Source organism: Corvus hawaiiensis, chromosome 2, assembly GCF_020740725.1.
Source record: "Corvus hawaiiensis isolate bCorHaw1 chromosome 2, bCorHaw1.pri.cur, whole genome shotgun sequence".
Lineage (NCBI taxonomy): Eukaryota > Metazoa > Chordata > Aves > Passeriformes > Corvidae > Corvus > Corvus hawaiiensis.
The window spans coordinates 29468842-29484333 of NC_063214.1; the positions used below are offsets into that span (position 1 = coordinate 29468842).

General features: G+C 41.6%; 1 long non-coding RNA gene across 1 annotated transcript; it reads left to right on the plus strand.

The window, feature by feature from the left end:
* Positions 1 to 622: 622 nt before the first annotated feature.
* Positions 623 to 3170, plus strand: LOC125321331. The gene is made up of 2 exons (XR_007201512.1): positions 623 to 709; positions 1579 to 3170. It is a non-coding gene; the product is annotated as an uncharacterized LOC125321331 (long non-coding RNA).
* Positions 3171 to 15492: the final 12322 nt, after the last annotated feature.

A 15492-nucleotide genomic window follows, 5' to 3' on the forward strand; every position in this document is an offset into this window, starting at 1 on the left:
GATTTTATGTGCTGTCTACCTTGGTTTGATTTTTTCTTTTTTTCAAATGAGGATTTATGGACAAAAATGATACTAACAAAAGAACAAGAGACACTGCGTGTTCTACAGTAGCAAAGCATGGTCAGGTCTGATTCAGACTGAGACAGGCACATGCTTTCACACTGAGACTGTTTGACACTTTTATTTTGAATACTAAATAAATACAGTTGCTTATCAGAAAATAGGAAGAAAAAGATGTGTTGAGAACAGAAAAACTCCCCATCAAGTTGGCATTTCTTTTACTTCTGAAGCTAAAAGAGCCATTTTCATCCAGTTTATCATACAAAGCATTGATTGTGACTTCAAAAAGATTTTGAGGGCTTGCAGTTAGACAAGTACTCTTGTTTAACAGAGGTCATCTCAAAGGTTTTGCATGACAGTACAAGTTGAATTAAGTTATTATCTCAGTATGATAAAGTGAGAGAGAAGTGAAAGCTTTGGTGACTGAGCTGAACAGTAGGCAATGTGAAGGTAATAGAAGGAGGATGAAAACCTTTCCTTCTGCATCTGTCATCTCAGTAATTTGTCTGGATGGCAGATTCATAGGAATCCTCCTTTTTTTCTTTGCTTTTTTTTAATGCAGGATTGATTCCCCTTGGTGTATGAAGGAAGGAAAGGATAACTACAGAACAGGAAGCTGCTGGAATTCCTTCAAGCTACTTCCTGGAAGGTAAGAGGAGTTATGCAGTGCCTTACTAAAAGCTTGTAGCAGGTTCACTTCATAAACCAGGTGGAAACACCGATTAAGTGTGCTGGTTTGGTTCAAAATATCCATTACTTACTTTTTTTTTCCTTCTGTGAGATAAGAATTAGGAGAAAATCAAAGCAGGCACAAAACTTAAGAGAATATAAAGAAGTTTCTTAACAGACCTAAAAGAAAGGAAAAAAGTCAGACTAAACCTTCAGAACACTTTCCTCCCCCCACCTTTCTCTCTTGTCCCACTGACAACGTAAAAAGACAACCCTTGAGATTTTCAGTCAGTTTACCACCTCTATAATAATCTTTTTCAGTTCACTTAGGGAGAGGAGTCTCTCTTGCTCATGCTATGGAGAGGACACATCTCCACAAGAAACAGTTCTCTCAGTATCACAGTGAGACAGCCGCCCGGGATGGTTCTCTGCTTGCATGTGAGAGTCCCTTCCCTCGACTTAACAGCTTTCCCACAACTGCTTTCGAGGGTCCAATCTTGAGCTACTGGGGTACCATTTTAAGGATGAGCTGTTCAGAAGCAAAGGTTCTCTTCAGCTATCTCTGGGAGCATCTTCATCTCTAGGAACAGAGGTCTTCTTCCCTGGGAGCAAGGCTCTTCATCACTTTCATCTCTCTCTGTCCAAGCTTACCATCAAATCACAGCTACTTCAACATTTGCTTATTTCAGCACAGGTACTTTTGCTCACAATTGCAATTTGAACGCTCCACCCCCCCCCCCATGCTTCATGAAATTACAATGGGTACTCTGATGTATCATAGTCCATCACCATAGCCTTACAAAGGAATTTCAGCTTCTAGGTTTGAAGCATCTCTTTCTCCTCTCTCAGGGTTTCAGCTCTTCGTTCTTCACTGACTTTGGTGACTTTATGGTGTTTTCTTCACTTGCCTTCACCTTCCCTCTTCCTCTGACTCAGGAGAGGATTGATATCTGGAGGCTTCATCTGTTCTGGAAGGAACTTAAAACGCTAAAAGGGTTCATCTCACCCGGGCCTTGCAGCTGGAATTCACCTCTCGCTGTTGGTCACATGGTCTTTGCCAGGCAGCGGCCTCAGATGAATTTTCGACCGCACTGGGGGGCCTGACCGAGCCACGCCACAGGGCCACCTGCATGGAGCAGGGCTGCGGGTGGAGCAGGGCTGCATGGCTCCAGGATGGCTGTCTCCCGGCCCGGCCCAGGCCGAGCAGGGCCCAGCCCGGCCCCACTGGCCATGCTGCGAGTCCCCAGTTACCTGTCCGAAAGCCGGAAGCAAGAGAGGCTTTCCCAGGCTCTGTTTGTTCTTAAATGTGGATCACAGAGGCGTGTCAAGCTTCTTAAGTGGCTTTAAAAAGTTGCCAATATTCAAACTAGCCAGTTGATTGGTTCTGTCGAGTCATAGAGAAAGCTGTAAGCACCTATTTGCAAGAGAATCACTTCTGTGGCTGAAGCCCTCTTTACTAAAAACCCAAACTATACTAAACCATGACATAACTTTCTTCCACTGTTGGCCGATCACCTTTGCATAGTTAATAAAAGAGAAGTGAAAAAGTGAGATATAGAGGTTTGCACTAACAGGCCCCAAAATGTGCTTGTGTGCAGTCTCCTCTGGAAATGTACCAGCACTCCAGGTCAGGTACTTCATCTTCCCTGTGATGAGATCCATTGTTTTCCCACTTCCTCTGTGCCCTTCCTTGAGCTCTGCCTTCAGATTTTCAGTCACATGGCACCATCTTCACAAAACATTAGGAATTTTCCCCAACCATAGCTATTGCATATGTGACTTCATCCTGGCTAAAAAGCCAAAGCATGACCTCTCTCCCAGGTTTCCAAGGAAAGGAAAAGAAGGAGCAGAAGTGATCTGTTGGCAAGAATTCTTTTCTTGTACTGAGATCCAAGGTGATCACTCCCCTGCCCTAGTGTTACAATTTATTTTTTTTTGCAGCCACTATAGATGTTTATACACACTAAATGTAATGTTTACTGTTATGAAAGGCCATCCAGAAGCCAAAATACATACCCCTCTGTCCTCCCTGGAGTAATAGGTACATTTTTTATGATAAAGCTAAAGGACTAGCTGAGTTAGCTCACAAGTCTTAAGAGACTTGTGTCTGCACCTATTTCTGAGTAACAGACATACATTGCGGTAATGTAATTGAAACTTCTTTACTGTCTGGGCAGCTCTATGGAGCTGGAGATATAGTCTTTGAAAAACTATTGTACAACTACAGAAGTGAACTTCAAATTTGTAGATTTAAAATCATGTGCTTATTCTCCCCTAAGTTCAGTATGCCCATCAAGAAGCCTTGATTCTAAGGGTGTCAGAAAGTACAACACATTTCATTATGGCGTAAAATGAGACCTTTCTCACTCTTGCAAGAGAGATGCTAAAACTTTTCTCTGTGGTAACGTCAGCAACTTGAATTAAAAGAGCTGTCTTTAGTATTTTGTGTGTCCATAACCTTTTCTGGTGTAAGATGAGGGGGCACAATGAAAGCTATGTCATTAGGTTCTAGTTCATCTTTAATCCACTGGACTAAACCATATTCATACCAATACTTTATAAATTTCTTTTGTAGACCTTGCTGCAGTTTTCAAGATTTTTGAATGAGAAAACCTCTCAAACTGCACTTGCCCATCAGATTTCTGTAAGATACATATAAATGAACATCATATAGTATTCTGCAGGGTTCTTAAAAAAATAATTACAGTTACTGAGATAGAAATCTTCAGAAGAAAGTGGCTGTATTGGTGCCACCACCCACCACAGGATTATCAGGAAGACTAGAGGCAGGGAGGGTTGTGATGCATATGTTGAGAATCAAAAGGGGGCTTGTAGCGGGTTCAGTTCGGAAACTGGGCGGAAACACCAATTAAGCGCAGTGGTTTGGTTTAAAATATCCATTCCTTACTTATTTTCCTTCTGTGAGATAAGAATTAGCAGAAAGCAAAGCAGGCACAAAATTTAAACAGTTGCAGTACAAAGAAAGAGTTTTATTACTAATAGAATTAAAAGTAAAGAGAAATAACAAGAAATTAAAGCAAACCTCCTCCCCCTTTCCTCCTTTTACCCAACTCACACAAAGGGTAACAGAACATGGGATTTTAGTCAGTGTTGCAGTTCTTGATAAGTCTCTTTCATATGCTTAAGGAAAAAAAGGGTTTTCTTCAGCTGCACGTGGTTCCCAAACTGCCACCAACAGCAGACCCGCCCGGAAAGAAACAATCTGCTGTGGTGTAAAACATCTCTTCCATGAAAATCTCGCAGTTCTTTCACACTGCCAAACATAGGCTATTACATGGGGTTATTAATCTTTTTAAGGATGAGTTATTTTGGCCTGAACACAAAGGCTTTCCTTGCCACAAGTCTCTAAAAGCCTCTCACTGCTTCTATATTGCCTGGCGTAGGCACTCTTCACAATTTTCATGGGCCACATGTGAATTTTTCATCCTCCCGTGTACTTCAAATGGATTAAAGAGACAAACAGTTTGTGGTATTACAGTTCCTTACCACGGCATGCAAGAAGTTTTTTAAGCTACGCGCGAAAATCGCGGCACCGCCCTCTTTTCTCCTGTCGCCATGCTCAGCTCCGTCCCACGGGACTCACTTTCTCTTTCTCTCTGGCTCTGACGCCGCCATGCTGAAGAGTGTTCTTGTTCAGGCTTTACGGTGGAGAAAGCCTCGCTCCCTCTGTGCTGCTGGCTGCGTGGTGTCTTCTTCAGTTCAGCACGAAGTGTGCTGGCTGCAGACAGGAGGCTACGCTGGCTCCCACTGGCTCTGCGTGTGGAGAGGAGAGGGACCCGCCGGTCCCAGGAAGCCGCGCCGGATGGGTTTAGCTGTGTGGCACTCCATGGCTGGTTTTAGCTGCCTGCGGCTCTGGGATATTTCCTCCCCCCAGTGGCCCAGGGTCTGTGCCGCGGCGTTGGGAAAAGGGGAGGGGGGTAGGGGCCCCGGCCCGGCTCCGAGGCCCCCTCCACCTTCCAGCAGGCGAGCTGGGACAAAAGGCAATTCCCGCCTTTCCGTGCAGTTTAAATATGTAAATTGTGAGAAGCGTCATTAGTCTAAAAGACTGTCCATCAACTCAGGTTCAACCCACTACAGGGCTTTAGGACAGAAAAGCAATTTCCATGGGAAAAGGTGCTGTGCTCACCCTTGCTGACAAGGAAGGTGACCAATGTTAAGACTTGTGGGCAGTACACAGGAGGGCTTCTGTGGTCGTTTTGAAGCTGGCAGTTTGGCACTTATGATGGCCCCTGGCTCAGGCAATTTTAACCTGGTGTGGTGGGACTCATTTACCCTCTGGTAGAACTGTAGGCTTAATGCACTATCTTTATCTGGCCTTTACAATGTACTGCAGGGATAAGGTAAGGAATTTTATGGAAAAGAAGATAAGCTGTTTTTCTTCCATCGCCTCCAGAAAACTACCAATAAAGCCTGCTTAGTCCATTATTTGCTGTCAAGTAAGAGATAACTCCTTCCTCATGCTGTTAGTCCATAGAAGTTATAACTACAGGTTTTGCCATGGCCATTACTCAATTACCAGATCTAACTATCTGACCTGACTAAAAGCAAGCCAAATCCAAAAGCAATATGCCAGGCAAGTAGAAGAATAAGGCACAATACTCCAGCCAGATATGTTCCCAGACTATGTGTGTTTTCACTTTAGGGATTTCCTGAAACTGGTGTGATTGATCTAATTAGTGACTGTCAACAGGTCTCTCTTCTAAATGCTTTTTCAGTCTCTCTTGAGAATTTTCTGCAGCTAGAAAATCCTCAGGCAAGGAGCATTGTGGTCTGTAGAGCTTGCCTAGAACATAGCTCCTCTTAGCATCATTGATGGCTCATTCTTGAATATCTGAAGAGACAGTGAAGAGTTTTTCCTATCCATGCCATCAGGCCCATCTCTGCACCAGGGTGGAGAATCTTAACCCTTTAGCTCCTTGCATGGTGACCACTGTCCCCTCATGCAAAGGATGTGTCAGGAACACGTTGCTTACCTATGAAAATGTATGTATTTCTCAACCTGAAACTTCATCAGCAGGCTAGTGAATTCCTAAATTAACTCACTGCCTTCAGCAGTTTTTCTTCTCTCAAAAGTCTAAAAGACAAAGAACAGTGTTTTGTTACTGCCTGTTCTTGTGTCTGGTTTGAAAAGAAGCACCTTAAAAGGCCAGATGGTAAAAATCTTGTGAGCACTCAGATTGCACTCTTGCCTAAAATGAATCACCCTCTATTGAATCACAGCTTTCCCTTCCTTCATTGCCTGAATTTTCTAATCTTTCACTTCACACTGGTTTAGGCCTGTGGACAGGGCAAAGTCGCCAAAGCGGAAATATCACACCAGAGATCGAGTCTGAGGACTGCAGAGACAAGTCTAGGCAGAGTGCTAGGGACTGGGCTAGAGTGGAGAAGTGGAGCAAACCCCCTACAGATGGGGGTACTTGGAGGAGAGCAGAAGCAGAGGCAGGGAGCAGAAGCTTCTGGGGAAAAGTTGGGACAGTTCGTTTGGACACTACTAAAAAGTAATTAAAAGTTAGCTTTCCAAAGTGGGCTGAAGTCCTGCAAGGGAGCCCTGTTGGGTACTGTGAGTTGCAAGGACTGAAATGAATTTGAGTCAGTGTATTGAAAACCATAGAGTCAAATTCTAACTGATAGTAGAGCCTATCAAGAACTTACTCTGTACAACTCCCTACCAGATATCTCAAAAATGCTGATTAGGTGCAGGATGTTGCAGGGCACCTGCACCATCTCAGCATTAGACTTCCTTTTTTTTGTCTATTTCTAAAAATTGGCCTTCTTTCCAGGGCATGCCTTGTCATGAGTTCCGTGGGATTTCATTGTCTTTTCAGCTTTTAAATGAAATGGAGTGTCCTAGACAACACAGGATCTTAGCACTGCATTATCTCCCCCTTCTGGGTACTTGTTCTGTTTCATTCTTTTTCAGCACAAAAGCCCCTAGAGCCCTGTCCCGATGCCTTCCTTCCCCGGTTCTTCAAAACTGCCTTGAAAACCCCTGGCAAGACGGTCACATGCCCATCACTGGTTTTCCCCTGGGATCCAGTGTCTTCTGGTAACACAAGTCATTACAGTTGCTCTCCTGAGAACTACTTTTCATGAGAGAACTGCTTTCTACTCATTCTTGGGTAACCCTCCTGCAACTTTTCCTCTCCCGCAAGTTTCAAACTTTTTCTCTTTTCTGGACTTCCTCATTCTCCACTAATGTAGGATATGACCTGTCACAGGAGCATGGTGCCTTCTTCCTGGAGAACCAATATCTCCCTCTAAATTTCTTAATAAGAGGCCTTGGAGAAATTGTCTTTTCACCTACCAAAAGAAGAAGTAAGAGGATGACTTTATTTTAAAACAAGGGGCCATGTGAAAACCATGGAACGTGGGGCCCTACCTGCTTCTGTTGATTCTTAAGGTAGGCTGTCTCTTAGGTGATAAAGATGAGTTGCACAGTAAAAAACTAGATTTTAAAGCAGACTTTAATCCATTAGTTTTTACAGTCTGTATCTTAGACAGGTAAAGGGCTTCATGTGTTAACTGTGGAACATGGAGGGTACAGGCATGGTGCACTAGCCGAATAGTTGTTCCATTGCCTCACCCTGGTATCAGTGTGGCCTTCTCTATCACTGTGATCTGTTTCGTTAAATTCAGCTATAAGAAGAGATATTGCACATACAATATTCAGCTATCTCAGAACCGTGCATCATGTCCTGTAAGCTTGTGGAGCATTATTTGAACTGTCCAATGTAACAGAAAAGTGGGTTATTTTTAATAGTGCTGTAACTATTTCTCTAGCTAATTCAAACCATATATCAGTGTTAATATGCTTTGTTAGACTGTGGAATTGTGGAAGATACTGTTCTAAAACATATTGACTCATTCCTGTTACATTTTCCTGGCAGCTTTGTCACAGGATTATAGTGATACTACTACTGAATGACTTTGAGGGCTTCATGAAAGCAAGAGCATTTTAGAGAGAAGAAACCTTTCTTGAAGAATAGTGTCACAATACAGAAAATGGGCAAGGTTCTTTAATTCTTGTAATTTTTAAACTGACTGATTTCTTGCTAATTTGAAGTCAATGTAATCTGAAGCTTAGTTATTTCAGTTACACTTGTAAAAGACAAATTACTTAACTACTCACAGTTCTGTATGTTTTAATGCTTGCTGTATACTTTTTTGTATAATTTTTGACAAGTTCTCCATAAACTCAGGTAGCAGGATACAGCTTGCATTGAACAGTTTGATATATTTGATTGATTTGTTTAATGCTGAGGTCTTTGGATCTTGAGAAATGTTTTCCACTAGCATGTTTTCCAGCCCTTCTGGAAGTACTGGAAGGTGAACTCTTAACAGCTGTCACTCATTAGTTTGAGCAATTTCTTTGTTTAAAGTACAAAACCTTGGGCTTATTCTGCAAGGGAGACCTACTGGATCCCTGAAGGGTTTGGTTGTTATTTAGTGAGTTCAGAAACTGTTGAGAGTCAATGCAATTCTTTTTCTGAAAGTTTTCTCCGTATTGTGGGTATGGCGATGGCAAAAGATAAAATGTATGTTTTATCTTTAAGTTCCTTGTTTTGTCTCTATATCTCCTTTCCTACTTGTAAATCAAGCCCCTGTCCCACAGAGGACTGTGGGACACACACTGCTGATAGTGGTTCTGCTGCTGCTGACCTGGTATTCAGCATATGGTTTGTGGGTGATTAGGGAGGGGATTATTCTAGCACAGAAAAAGAAGTCACAGTGCCTACGGAAATTACCAGGAGCAGGCTTAAACCAAGCAAAAGCCAGTTCTTTTTACATAGCACAATGGAAATAAACTGAGACTGAGAGGCACAGGATGTTACAGGGACCAGGGCTGAAAATGAGCTTTAAAAAGGAACTAAGAAAATCGCAGAAATGCTTTTAAGTGCACAGATGCAAAATGAGCTTCTGGCTCTGGCTGTCCCTGAACAGCAAATTAGCAGGTCTCACTGGGGTGTATTAGAAGAAGAGTCAATCCTGCCCCATTTTTTTTACTCTTTCCCAAAGTACCCATTACTGGCCACGGTCAGAGGAAGGAGCCTGGCTTTTTATAGGTTTGGTCTGATTCACTGTGGCTGTCCTTATGTCACTGACCCCCAACATCTGGGAAGCAGGAGCGGGATTCATGGCTGAGTACACATTTTCTAGTGTGCAGAAAAAAAAGGTGGAAGTCATGTCCTCAGTCACACCACAACCTGCTCTCACTTTGTTAATATGCAAGGTTAATCTGCATAAACACATCTGCTTCACCTAAACGCATGCCCTAGATGAAGAGCAGAAGGGCATTAGCTAATTGGGATGGTTTGAGATGAAAGAGTAAAACAACATCAAATTACTCTTAATTCTGCTGTGCTCTTATTTGGTTAGCTTGCAAATATTCAGGGATAGCATGAAAAATTATGCCTTCCAGTGTAGTACAATGCCAGGAATGTAATCCACAGTTTGTCCTCAATCCCATGAGGATCCTTTCAAATGTTTCCAGTGCTTTTGGCAGGAATATTAAATTACGAAATCTAGGATGCTTGCCAGAAGGAGAAAAAAGAAGGTTCACAATAAAAGCAGTGCCCCTGCTCTATGCTTCTGCAGGAGCAAAATGGCCTGTCAGTATGGACTATAACTTTCAAAATAAAACAAATTAAAAGGGCAATTTCTCATAAGTGTCTTACAGCAATCTGTTCCAGTACCCACCGTTTGGTGCCTGATGACAACTAAGTGAAGGTGATTGAATTGCCAGTATATTAAGCTGTTCTTTTGAGCTAAAAGTATTTATCTGTCCCATTTCCAGCTCAGGCTGGGTCCTGAGCTCCAGAGCCTGACTCTATTTTTTCTATTGGTTGGAAGGAACTTGCAGAATACAGCAAGATTGTTTCACATTCACTCTGATACAACCAAGGCCAAGTCCAAAGATTGCTTGTTTTGTTGAATTTACCATAAGAAGGTGTTGATACTTTTGTAAACTAAGTCCTTGACTATACAAGGAATTCCAAGAAGAGAGAGTTGGAGAATTGTAAAGTCTTGAATATATGTCAAGCCTCCTTTGAGGCATGAATTACGTGGAACTCAAGACTTGCTTTATTTGTCAAGGTGAATTCCCATTTGTCTTTAGAGACTGAGCTTTTGGCCATTTTTGATAAAATTGTTATACTAGGGTACTGGCATGGGTATAAGCTCCCCACTAGGGAAAAGGACAAATTAGAAACTTTTTCTAGTTAGTTGATACTGGAAAATTTTCATCTTACATCAGACATGTTGATTTTGACACATTTTCCTTCTTTTGGAAACTGTGGAACGGGTTACCTAGAGAATATGTGGATGCCTTATTCTTGGCTTTGAGCAACCTGGTCTAGTAGAAGGTGTCCCTGCCCATGGCAGGGATTTTAGAAGTAGATGACCTTTTAAGGTCCCTTCCAACCCAAACCATTCTATGATTTTGTGATTTTCTCTGTCCCACACAGCTGCTTTCCAGGGCCAGCAGAGAAGTGTCTGACATTCTCATCCCTTCTAGGCAATTCTCCAGTTGTTTCTGCAAGAGACAAAACCACCAATGATTTATTTAGTAATAAATTTGAGTTTTACTACTCTATTTGTATTATTTTCCTCTGGCTTTATTAAAGAACTGTCCTTAAGATCAGCTAGAGGTTAGTTTAGAAATTCCAGCTGTACCTTACCCAAAATGCACATCTTACAGAATACAAAGGTGTATAGATGTCACTTTATTGGCTATTATTTTAACATAAGAGGAGTATCAGCTTCAGTCTCCAGATTTTTCACAGTGCCTACCCCATCCAGGTCCATTGATGTTATGATGATGTGAACAAAATGTGATGTAGTTACATAAAGCTGGTACCAGTATTTTATTGCCGCACCAATGCTAAGAAGTCTTCATGGGTGGTGCTGTACTTTGCTGGTGCCTCCTACTTCAGAAATATACTAACTCAGGCATGAATGTCACAAAGTCAGTGTTATTTTCTGTCAAAAATGGAGTGGCTGAAAAACACTTTTGTCATCCATATCAGACAGTTGCACTTTTTTGTGGTGGCAGGAAAGGGTGGAGAGGAAGAAGTGTTGACCTAGGGTTTGCTTTCATGCTTATCTTTCTTGTTTTTTCTTGGTCTAAGGGATATTAATATCTGCAGCTGGGGCTCACCTGGAGCTGCATGTCTTACCTTACCAGGAAGACCTACACAAGCTGTCGAATTTGCACCAGATATGTTAGAAGCCACATCCTGCATCACATGCATAATTGCAGCCAAAAATGGCAAATAGGACACATTTTACACTGGGTACTCCAGTTTTGCTGAACATAACCATGAGACAGCATCTACCTTGGTATTTTTATTCTTTTTTACAGCTCTGTTCAGATGAAAGGGTTTGAAAGAATGCTGAAACTAGAAGGAAGGTGGCGGATCAAATATGTGGAGGAGCAATGCACACTCTGCCTCTCTTGTGAAAAAGGTAGATATAGATTCTGGAAAGCTTTATAGGCACGAAGCTTGTCAAACCCATCACACATTTTTCAGGGGAAGCCAGGCATGTATTCAAGAAAATGTTGCTGGCAACACTAAAGTTGCCAAAAAAAATAGCAGCACTGCTTTCTAAATATAAGTTTCTCTTCCTTTTATATCATAAATCACTAGTTAATTTCATCAAAGGAAATCATAAGATATATTTTTCTTGTTAACTGTATACCTAGTGACATTGTTTCTTCCTTTTGAAGATCAACTTGACCTTTTGTTAAAACAATACCACAGGGTAACTCATTAGTGTTAAGGAGAAGGGGTAAGGCAGTAGCACTGAGAGAGAAGCACATTGAGGTTTCCAACTTGTCATTGTCAAAAATACATGTAGCCGAGTGACAGCGTGTTCAGCTAATTTCACACAGCAGTTATTTTGCTCTGTGACCTCTGTTTTCAAAACCTTGAATCTTAACCAATATAAAAGCAAGTCATGTACATCTACTGAAAAAGATACATTTCAAAGGCTCTCTGGCAAGTCATCATGGAAACTCCAGTTCTGTAACTGCCATGTTTGCCGAGCGCCTGTGAAGGAGCATCGACTGCAGAAACAGCCATTTCCTGTGCCTGTACTGCAAACCGTGTTACCTTGGCATTGTAATGTGAGCGATTAAAATGCAGAAATAGTTGAGTGCATGGGATATCTGAGGCTAACCATGCTGAATAATTAGCTTCCCAGTAATCAGAAGCAAACTACCCAGCATTTGAACAAGAAATCGTGGCCTCTTTTCTGTGTAGAGACAAAAAAATGAAACAAAATTAACTGGAACACAATCTCAGATAGGCTTGGATTCCTAAATGAAAGAAAGAAAAAGGAAAAGAACACAAATTCAACAACTGAATCCAAAGCCTCCAGTAGGCTTCAGACTTAGCATGGCAGGATCCAGGGAGAGTGGAGCCCCAAAATTTTTTTTTGCAAGGTTTATTGATGTATGTTATAGCCCTTGAGAAATTGTGGTAATCACCTATCTTCCCATTAAGAAGTGACTCTGTCATGATACTCTCTGCTTCTTACATTATGTTGTGGAGGTTTGGTAAAAAGCCTTCACCCCCCAACTTTTAGCATATGGTTGCACTGTTTAGTGCTGGCATGAAAATAAATAGCAGCAGTTTGGGACTCATGCTGCTTTTCTGGTTTGTTTGTTTGTTGTATTTCTCATGTTTGCTGCTGTTTCATTATAACAGCCTGGATAGGATATGGGGTACTTTAGTTGAGAAGAAATTTGTCATTCATATTTTTTTTTTATTAGTGTTCTTAAGGCATGTTGGTCCAATCATATTAACTGTAAAGACTGAGCAGTGATTAATGAACCTTTTGGGAGAATGTAGGTGAGTTCTGTTTCACATTACATTCTGATGAGTACAAGGACAACTACCAACATTTTCAAAATGTTTGTTAATGCTGCAAGCTTCAATATCTGGGACATTTGCTAGGCCCTGTTAAAACAACTTGGATTCATGTTGTCAGACCATATGCCTTTAAAAAATAATTGCCAACCAGAAACACTGGCCATGGGATCTTAGAATGTGTTCACTTCTTAAGTCTCATATTGAAAGATGCTGAGGACCTGCAGCCCCGGTTCTTACTGCTGAGAGCTACTTCCCCTTGGGACTTCTGAAAACTGGCAGAATGTGTTGCCAGCTAAGTATCCAAAAATGACTGTTTGAGTCATTCAGCAGTAAGCACCCTGGGGACTCACCAGGCTTCCTGTTCTGCATTTATGCAGTGTGTAATATAGGGGTCTGGATCCGAGTGTCTTATGAGCTATGTAATACACTAGATATTAACAGTAGTCATAACTAAGGAATATGGTTTGGCTGCTTCTGAGTTCATAATTTTCAAATCTTGCAGAACTGAATGTAGAAATCCAGAGTCTCTAGACCTCAGCCTTCATCATTTGAGCAGCAGGCGATCCATTGCACTAGTTATTCAGTTCTATATACAGCACTTCCCCACAAAGTAAAATAAAAAGTATGAGATGGAGAGAAGATACTTGATGCAGTGTCTGCTGTTTTGTTTGCTGAAATGGCATTTACAACTCTGCAGTGTGCAACTGGAAATTAGGCCTCCTACTGCCAGGTCCAATGTAAACATGCTGGAAGGTACAATTTTTTCCACACAATTCTTTTAAAATGAGATTGTCTGTAAAATTTGTATTTGGGCACTGAGATTATCAGCAGAGTTTAAGGAATAGTTAGGAGATGCAACATTGCCCAAGCCATCCATTTAAAGATCATTCAAAGATCACTCAAAGTCACAAGATTTATTTAAAATACATAATAACTTAGGGTTCTTCTCTATTTGCCATCTTGCCTGGGGGGTCAGACTTTTCAGCTTTAGATCTTTAACCAGGCTGATGAAAGACTAGTTTTATCAAGGCAGCTGAAGGTTATGTGTAGACATGTGATTGCATGAGTTACCCTTCAGACAGAAAAGCAGATATTACACTATTTAGCAACGTGGAGTAGCATTATTGTCCTTTTAAATTGCTTTTCAGCACCAGTGAAAGATGGTATTTCTAGTAATTCTTCCTAAGAATATGAATGGACCCTTTTGTTGCTGTAATCTCAAGGAATGATAATGAGTCTTCTCTATAGCCATAGGGAGATCATATTTTGCAGGATGTGGGGATAAAACACTTCTTAGAGCAGCATGCTTGTGTGTGAATGAATGCTTCCTTCAGGAAACGCCCAGGTTTCTTTGCAGGGCCACATGTGTGTCAAAGCAGCACTTGAAAAATACCAGCCATGATTCAGGCACTCTCATGTCTCTAAAAGATTAAAAGTGAATGTTGCTGAGAACCATAAGGAAGTACAGTGTATAAACATCCTCTTTTTTATCTGCTCTTGTTGGCTTATCCTCTGTTGACCAGCAACATTCATGGTAGTAAAAATGGGGTCTGAGTGAATTGGTTCAAAAATCTCCTTGGTGCCCTTGCTGTATCCTAAAAGCCACACATGCCTAAATGGTAAAATGTAAAACCTCTGTCAGCATTTTCTCTCCACTGAGCCTTGCAGAGGGAGCTGGCAGGAGCACATGTGGACCTCCCAGCAGGTCTACAACCAGTCATGACAATGGCCACATACTCCAAAGCACCTAAGTCCTGAGTTTAAGGTCAGGACTTGGAGCCATGTGAGCCTTAAGTGTATAAGGAAGGAGTATCCTGACTGCATCTGTGCTTTATTTCCATTCTCCAGTATGCAGGTTAAACCAAATCAGAATACTAAATTAATTGGACTAATATATTTTATTTCTTCATATAAAGTTAAAGTTGTATGCATACATCATTATTTTATCATTGTCCAAAAGGTAAAACGTACATTTGTACATCAGAAAGTGGCATGTGATGAACTTACTTTGCATTTACCTGCAATAACAATGAAGACAGCAATTACAGATAGAACTTGGGATAAGCCTCTTTTGTTTAACTATGATCTTGTCTATAAACTTTAACTACTGTAGCCAACCCAAGCTACACCAGCCTGATGGCTGTCTTAACCTGAGTTAAGATCACCCTTGGGGTTTGGGTGAGGGGTTTTGGGGTGGGGTTTTTTTGAAGGGTATGTTAAGGAATCTAAATTCCTTTCATTCCTTATGAACAAAAGGAAAGCAACAGCACTGAGAAAAACTGCTAACAAGATAGAGCAGGCTAGTTTTAAGGATGGGGAAACTTGAAGTCAGGATGACATAACATTCTTGAGGTCACACCAGAGCCCCCAGCAAGGCAAGGATTAGAATTTAAGATGTTCTGGCCACTTTTCACAATTTATTCATGCCACAAAACATGTATGAGGGAGAATAGAGACAGAGGGGTGGCTGTTCTATTCTTGAGCCGGTGTGGCTATTTCATAACCAGTCTGTGTCTGTGTCTGAAAGTGTTCAGATACGGAGGGCTCAGTTCTCCTTTTTGGACAGCAGAATTCAGGTCTAAGCCTGGGAATGTGTATGCTCTAAGACATACCCTAATCTTGGCCCATGCATTGCTGTATAATGTCAGATCCCATAAACAATCTGCAGTGATGTAGGGACCTTATGGGCTGCGGAGCCCATGTGACATCATGTTCCCTGCAACAGAAAGCACCAGGTAGCCATGATGTTTCAAATGCCAGCAGAAAGCAGCCTGTATCCCAGGTAAAGTTTTCACAAGTGAAAAGTGAATTGTATAGGTCTGCAAATTGGACTGACAGTTCCAGCCCTAGTAATCATTTGGGTGATGTG